This window comes from Triticum dicoccoides, chromosome 1B (assembly GCF_002162155.2).
Source record: "Triticum dicoccoides isolate Atlit2015 ecotype Zavitan chromosome 1B, WEW_v2.0, whole genome shotgun sequence".
Taxonomy (NCBI): domain Eukaryota; kingdom Viridiplantae; phylum Streptophyta; class Magnoliopsida; order Poales; family Poaceae; genus Triticum; species Triticum dicoccoides.
The window spans coordinates 705,035,641-705,044,220 of record NC_041381.1 but is presented as its reverse complement, the minus strand read 5'-3'; positions in this window follow the sequence as shown (position 1 = coordinate 705,044,220).

Genomic DNA, 8,580 nt, shown 5'->3' with positions numbered 1-8,580 from the left:
TTTAGTCCAGTAATTAAAGCTGTTACTATTAGGCTTGTTTTGTCTGTTGCCGTCTCCAGGGGATGGAGCCTTCGCCAATTGGATGTACAGAATGCGTTCTTGCATGGCGTTCTCGAGGAAGAGGTCTATATGCGACAGCCACCTGGTTTTGAGGATGGGTCAAGGCCACATCATGTATGCAGGTTGGACAAAGCTCTGTATGGTCTAAAACAGGCACCCAGGGCATGGTATTCAAGGTTGAGCTCAAAGCTACAACAACTTGGTTTTCAACCATCAAGGGGAGACACTTCTCTGTTCTTCTTTCAGAAAGGGAAGGTGATCATATTTATGTTGATTTATGTTGATGATATAATTGTTGCTAGCTCCTCATCAGAAGCTACCTCAGCCTTGTTGAGAAATTTAAAAAAGGAATTTGCAATCAAAGACCTAGGAGAGTTGCATTATTTTCTAGGCATAGAAGTCAAAAGATTAAATGAAGGTATCTTACTTACACAAGAAAAGTATGCCAAGGACATATTGAAGCGTGTAGGGATGACAGATTGTAAGCCCTCTAGCACACCTATGTCTACTACTGAAAAGTTGTCATTGCATGAAGGAGAATTACTAAGTCCAGAAGAAGGAACTAAATGTAGAAGTACAGTTGGTGCACTTCAGTACTTAATATTAACAAGGCCAGATATATCCTTCTCTGTTAATAAAGTCTGTCAGTTTTTGCATGCTCCTACTTCTGTTCACTGGACAGCCGTAAAGCGAATACTAAAGTATATCCAAGGGAGTGCCGGAATTGGTCTGACAATATGCAAATCTCCTTCAACAACTGTTAGTGCCTTTTCTGATGCAGATTGGGCAGGATGTCCTGATGACAGGAGGTCTACTGGAGGCTTTGTTGTGTTCTTTGGTTCAAATCTTATATCATGGACTGCAAAGAAACAAGCAACAGTCTCACGCTCCAGCACTGAGGCTGAATACAAGTCCTTGGCAAATGCTACTGCTGAGGTGATGTGGGTCGAAACACTTCTTGATGAACTAAAAGTTGAGAGACCACGTGTGTCATACTTGTGGTGTGACAATCTTGGAGCAACATATCTGTCTTCGAATCCTGTATTTCATGCCAGGACAAAGCACATAGAAATTGATTTTCACTTCGTTCATGAAAGAGTTGCACGGAAGCTTTTGGAGATAAAATTCATTCCAACTGGAGATCAAGTTGCAGATGGGTTTACTAAACCACTACAAGTTCGACAGCTTCAAGCCTTCAAGAACAAACTCAACCTTGACATGTTAAGATTGAGGGAGGATGTTAAAAGGTAGATTGTAGCGTGTCAACTTATGTACGTACATGTGTACGGTTCGGTTGTACGGTTTGGTTGTAATATGATAGCATTGTAACCGAGGCAGGTTTTTGTAGTCGGCCTTATCTAGTATAGCTTGGATGAGGGGCCAAGACTTCAACAACCTCCTCAAACCCTCATGTATCTTGTGCTATATATTAACACGAACGCGTCCCTGATGAGATCATCAAACGCTTAGCCTATTTTCTTATATGTTGAACGTTCCTGGTGGAGGGAGACCACCAGTTGTCATGCAGGTGACTCTTGCTAGTGAATAAGCAATTAAGATTTGCCTATTTTTGTTGTATTTCATTCTTGAAGTTAATTAAAATTAAGACGTGCCATAGTATATTACTTGATAAGAGTTTTTATGTAATTAGAACCTGTCTAGCCTATGAATTGTAGAAAGTATGATGTCTTTTTTAGTAATGGTTCATCATGCATTGTCTTTTGCAAACTGAATATATGAATAATGACATATCATATGGGGACAACACCACAACATCGGGGAATTAGATTGCTTTGATAAAAAAGGGGATAGCAGAGCCGGTTTCAAAGATGAACTCACCTCCGGGCGATGAAAGCGAGACTGTGCAATTGGTCGATGGTAAACTCATGTGACCCTCTGTGACTAACTTGCTTGACGATCTCCGAGCGATCTGTCATGTGTGCTGGCGAGCACGTGAGCTAGGGGTGCCCATGAATAACCAATCCTGCAACAAAACGTACTTAACTAAAAATCTTCATATGACGTAGATATTTGAGGGAGTTGTCCATTTTGTTTGGCAACAAAATATCTCTATGATTCCCTAAAAAATACCTCTATGATAATTGACGATTCTTTTCCATATGTTGTGCATGACGTCTAGTTTTCAATTAGGGCGATTATCTCCATATGACGGAGATGTTTGAGGGAGGTATCAATTTTTGTTTGGCAACCAAATATCTCCATGATAATGGACGATTTTTCCCTATTTGTGCCTGATGTCTGGTATGTAGTCAAGGTAATTATTGCTAGGAGACTTTGTTTCCATGTATTATATGACATCGCTAGCGAGAGGGAGGATGGGTCGACAGATGGATGAAGGCATAGGAGTGAACAAAACCAAAATGTACCACTCACTGTTTTCTTCGTTTTATTTTGTTTTTATAGGGTTTTTTCAGTTTTTCTTTTGTTTCTTTCTTCGTTTTTATTGTTTTTTTTCCTTTTTATTCTATTTTCTTTTTTTGTTTCTTTCTTAGTTTTCATCAGTTTTATTTTGTTTTCTCATGGGTTTTCATGGGTTTCTTTGATTTGTTTTTGTTTTTGGAGGTTTTTGTTCTTGATTAACGTTTTTCAAATATGATTTAAAAAAATTGAATGCATGGTCAATATTTTTTCTATACATTTTTAACATTATCAAATGCTTGATTAAATTTTTACAAATACAATATTAACATTTTTAATGCATGTTCAACATTTTTTCTATACACAGTTAACATTTTGCAAATACAAGATTAACTATTTTTTATTACATGGTCAACATTTTTTCTATATACATTAAATATTTTCAAATGCTTGATTAACATTTTTCAAATACAAGTTTGACATTTCTTGAATAGAATACAAGATGAACGTTTTTTAATACATGGTCAACATTTTTTCTATACACATTTGATATTTTTCGAGTGCTTGATTAACATTTTTTGAATACATGGTCATTATTTTTTATACACATTTAACATTTGTCAAATGATTGATTAACATTTTTACATGGTCAACTTTTTTCATACACATTTTTGTTATTTTACTGTATACATTTTTTATTGTACATGAAAACATTTTCTATATACGCATTTAACATTTTTCAAATGCTTGGTTAATGTTTTTTTCAAATGTTTTTAGATAAATTGTTTTTGCAATATATTTATTTACAATCTTTTGGAAGTATAAACAAAATAAAATAAGTAATAAAAAAGGTGAATAAATAAATAAAATGAAGGTGCTTTTTTTTTTTGAGTCCATAAAATGAAGGTGCTTGAGTTTGCAGGTTTCGACCTGACGCCGCCGTGGTCGCGGGTGGCCGTGCCAGCCAATGCAATACGTGTGTGTGTGCCCTTGGCACAGTGGACAATGCAGCTGCAGGTGAAGTCATTATGGCCCGCCTGGCCCATGTACAAGCGGGCGAGTGTTCCTTCCAGCTCGCTATAAGCGATAAATAGACACACCCACACAATAAAAATCATTAAAGTGCCTGTTGTGGCGCCCGTCCATAATGAAAGAAAATAAAAATATTTGATAAAAGATGAATCGTACTAATACCTGATGCCTGAGAACAAATTACATTGCCTATATATATAGGTGTAGCATATTTGATCAAATTCCAGGGTTGTTTGGCCAAGTATAAATCGACACACACGTGGAAGAACTGATTGATGGTTGTAACTGTGAGTATATATATATTGTGATTTAGGATATCATACATATATCTGAGGACACTCTTTTGTTCCCTGTTATCTCTACTCCTAATGCAGCAGTTGGTAGTCTTCGTCGGTCAATTTTCGTCCCACCAGCTGCGGTTAATTTTTGTCCTCGATCCCACCTCCCGCTACCCAGCGATTCCCCACTTCCTCCGTCCAGACCGACAAAAAAAATGGAATGCTACCACGACGCCCCTTGTGCAACTGTACGGAAAACGTCATAAAAAAATTGGTCTAAAAAAATCTGCGACGGTTAACCTACGAAAATTAACCGAATCGTCCCAACAGAAACCCTCGCACCCGTATCGTCGTGCCCTCGATGCACTTGTCCGCCGCCGTCATTCGTCCCTATCGTCGCTATGTACACGTAGCTTCCGTCACCGCCGCTCAACCCCTTCGCCGCCGCCATCGGAGTGCAAAGACAGGACGATCCCGTTGAGGGACCCTGCTCTGGATCGGCTACAACCCATATGTTCCGCCGCTGATCATCGAATCTAAGGCCGATCGCGTATGATCCGCCGCTGATCATCAGGATCGGCGCGACCCTTCCAGGTTGGCCGCCGCCGATCACTTCCATCTAGGTATGCCGCTATTAACCCTTACAAATTTGAGTGTTAACCCTTACAAATCTGGAACCATTTTACAAATCTTACAAATCTGTGGAGACCTGGACCATTCAAAGTGGACTCCTGGATACGGGTGCCTGGAACCAGTTTACAAATCTTATGCCCATACAGCTTAATGACTCATATGATGTGGTTGTACCTGCTTTGGTCAGTTTGACAGCCCCATCTTCATAAATCTTTGCCTCTGATTGCAAGCGAAATCTGCACATAACTGACACCCAGTTTACATCTATAAACAGCAGGAACTGTATTTGCAGGTTTTTGGATCAGCACATAAGTAACACCCACCTTTAGAGTTTTGCAGGTGGTCAGTCATCTCGGTGGCAACAGTTTTCAATTATGCAGCTCACAACAACATCACAATGAAGAAGTGACACATATATGAGGTAGGAATGACAGTATTGCAAGCTCCATCTGCACATAACTGACACCAAGTTTACATACAAACAACAGGAGCATATTTGAATTTGCATGAATTTGTATCAACATATAACTGACACTCACTTTACGAGTTTCCAGGTGGTGATTGCCTCGGTGCTGGGGTCATCAGAAGCAGCAACTGACAACAGATTCCCAGTTTGCAGCTCACAACAACATCACAAGTAAGAGGTAGTTAGTCAACATATGTAGTATCGAGTGCATTTTCAAGTACTTGATATAAGGCTGGAAACTGAGTTCACAAAGAAACTGAGTGCATCTTCAATATGTATAAGGCTGGAAACAAATTATAGAAGCAAAGAATGACTAAGCAGAGTGTGTGCCATATAAACCCAGTTTACGTACAAACATCAGGAGCATAATTGAATTTGCAGGTACTTCTATCATGACATAACTGACACTAAGGCTGGAAACATATTATAAAAACAACCTTAATGATTGAATGACTACATATTAGCAGAGTTTGTGCCATAGACACAACTGAGTGCATCTTCAATATGTATAAGGTTGTAAACATATTATACAAGCAAAGAATGACAACATATTAGCAGAGTTTGTGCCATATACACCCAGTTTACATACAAACGTCAGGAGCATAATTGAATTTGCAGGTATTTGTATCATGACATAACTGACACTCACTTTAGGAGTTTGCAGGTGGTGATTTACCTCTGTGCCGGGGTCATCCGAAGCAGCAACTGACAATGGTTTTCGATTTTGCAGCTCACAACAACATCACCAACAAGTGACACAAACAATAGGTAGTTAGGACACTTATTGAAAATAACTAATTTGGTATCCAAGCGATAGTCAACATATGTAGTATTGAGTGCATTTTCAAGTACTTTATATGCCAGGAGTGTTGGGTTTCGTAGTAATTTCAAAAATTTCCTACGCACACGCAAGATCATGTGATGCATAGCAACGAGGGGAGAGTGTTGTCTACGTACCCAACGCAGACCGACTGCGGAAGCGATGACACGACGTAGAGGAAGTAGTCGTACGTCTTCACTATCCAACCGATCAAGCACCGAAACTACGGCACCTCCGAGTTCGAGCACACGTTCAGCCCGATGACGATCCCCGGACTCCGATCCAGCAAAGTGTCGAGGAAGAGTTCCGTCAGCACGACGGCGTGGTGACGATCTTGATGTACTACAGCAGCAGGGCTTCGCCTAAACTCCGCTACAGTATTATCGAGGTCTATGGTGGCAGGGGGCACCGCACACGGCTAAGGAATAGATCACGTGGATCAACTTGTGTGTCATGGGGTGCCCCCTTGCCTCCGTATATAAAGGAGCAAGGGAGGAGGAGGCCGGCCCTAGGAGGAGGGCGCGCCATGATGTGGTGTCCTACTAGGACTCCAAGTCCTAGTAGGAGTCCACCAAGAGGGGAGGAAGGGAGAAGGAAGTGGATGAGAAGGAAAGGTGGCCGGCCCCCTTTTCCCTAGTCCAATTCGGACTAGAGGGGAGGGGGGCGCAGCCTTTTTCTCCTCTTCCCACTAAAGCCCATCAAGGCCCAATACTCTTCCCCGTATTCCCGTAACTCCCCGGTACTCCCGAAAATACCCGAATCACTCGGAACCTTTCCGAACTCCGAATATAGTCGTCCAATATATCGATCTTTACGTCTCGACCATTTCGAGACTCCTCGTCATGTCCCCGATCTCATCCGGGACTCCGAACTCCTTCGGTACATCAAAACTCATAAACTCATAATATAAATGTCATCGTAACCTTAAGCGTGCGGACCCTACGGGTTCGAGAACAATGTAGACATGACCGAGACACGTCTCCGGTCAATAACCAATAGCGGGACCTGGATGCCCATATTGGCTCCTACATATTCTACGAAGATCTTTATCGGTCAGACCGCATAACGACATACGTTGTTCCCTTTGTCATCGGTATGTTACTTGCCCGAGATTTGATCGTCGGTATCCAATACCTAGTTCAATCTCGTTACCGGCAAGTCTCTTTACTCGTTCCGTAATACATCATCTCACAACTAACATATTAGTTGCAGTGCTTGCAAGGCTTATGTGATGTGCATTACCGAGAGGGCCCAGAGATACCTCTCTGACAATCGGAGTGACAAATCCTAATCTCGAAATACGCCAACCCAACATCTACCTTTGGAGACACCTGTAATGCTCCTTTATAATCACCCAGTTACGTTGTGACGTTTGGTAGCACCCAAAGTGTTCCTCCGGCAAACGGGAGTTGCATAATCTCATAGTCATAGGAACATGTATAAGTCATGAAGAAAGCAATAGCAACATACTAAACGATCAGGTGCTAAGCTAATGGAATGGGTCATGTCAATCAGATCATTCAACTAATGATGTGACCTCGTTAATCAAATAACAACTCATTATTCATGGTCAGGAAACATAACCATCTTTGATTAACGAGCTAGTCAAGTAGAGGCATACTAGTGACACTCTGTTTGTCTATGTATTCACACATGTATTATGTTTTTGGTTAATACAATTCTAGTATGAATAATAAACATTTATCATGATATAAGGAAATAAATAATAACTTTATTATTGCCTCTAGGGCATATTTCCTTCAGTCTCCCACTTGCACTAGAGTCAATAATCTAGTTCACATCGCCATGTGATTTAACAGCAATAGTTCACATCACCATGTGATTAACACCCATAGTTCACATCGCTATGTGACCAACACCCAAAGGGTTTACTAGATTCAGTAATCTAGTTCACATCGCTATGTGATTAACACCCAAGGAGTACTAAGGTGTGATCATGTTTTGCTTGTGAGAGAATCTTAGTCAACGGGTCTGCCACATTCAGATCCTCATGTATTTTGCAAATTTCTATGTCAACAATGCTCTGCATGGAGCTACTCTAGCTAATTGCTCCCACTTTCAACATGTATCTAGATCGAGACTTAGAGTCATCTAGATTAGTGTCAAACTTGCATCGGCGTAACCCTTTACGACGAACCTTTTTCCATAATCGAGAAACATATCCTTATTCCACTAAGGACAATTTTGACCGCTCTCCAGTGATCTACTCCTAGATCACTATTGTACTCCCTTGCCAAACTCAGTGGTATGGCATACAATAGATCTGGTATACAGCATGGCATACTTTATAGAACCTATGACTGAGGCATAGGGAATGACTTTCATTCTCTTTCTATTTTCTGCCGTGGTCGGGCTTTGAGTCTTACTCAACTTCACACCTTGCAACACAGGCAAGAACTCCTTCTTTGACTGTTCCATTTTTGAACTATTTCAAAAATTTATCAAGGTATGTATTCATTGAAAAAAATCTTATCAAGCGTCTTCATCTATCTATATAGATCTTGATGCTCAATGTGTAAGCAGCTTCACCAAGGTCTTTCTTTGAAAAACTTTAATTCAAGTATCCTTTCATGCTTTGCAGAATAATTCTACATTATTTCCGATCAACAATATGTCATTCACATATACTTATCAGAAATGTTGTAGTGCTCCCACTCACTTTCTTATAAATACAGGCTTCACCATCAGTCTGTACAAAAACTATATGCTTTGATCAACTTATCAAAGCGTATATTCCAACTCCGAGATTCTTGCACCAGTCCATAAATGGATCGCTGGAGCTTGCACACTTTGTTATCTCCCTTTGGATCGACAAAACTTCCGGTTGCATCATATACAACTCTTCTTCCAGAAATCCATTCAGGAATGCAGTTTTGACATCCATCTGCCAA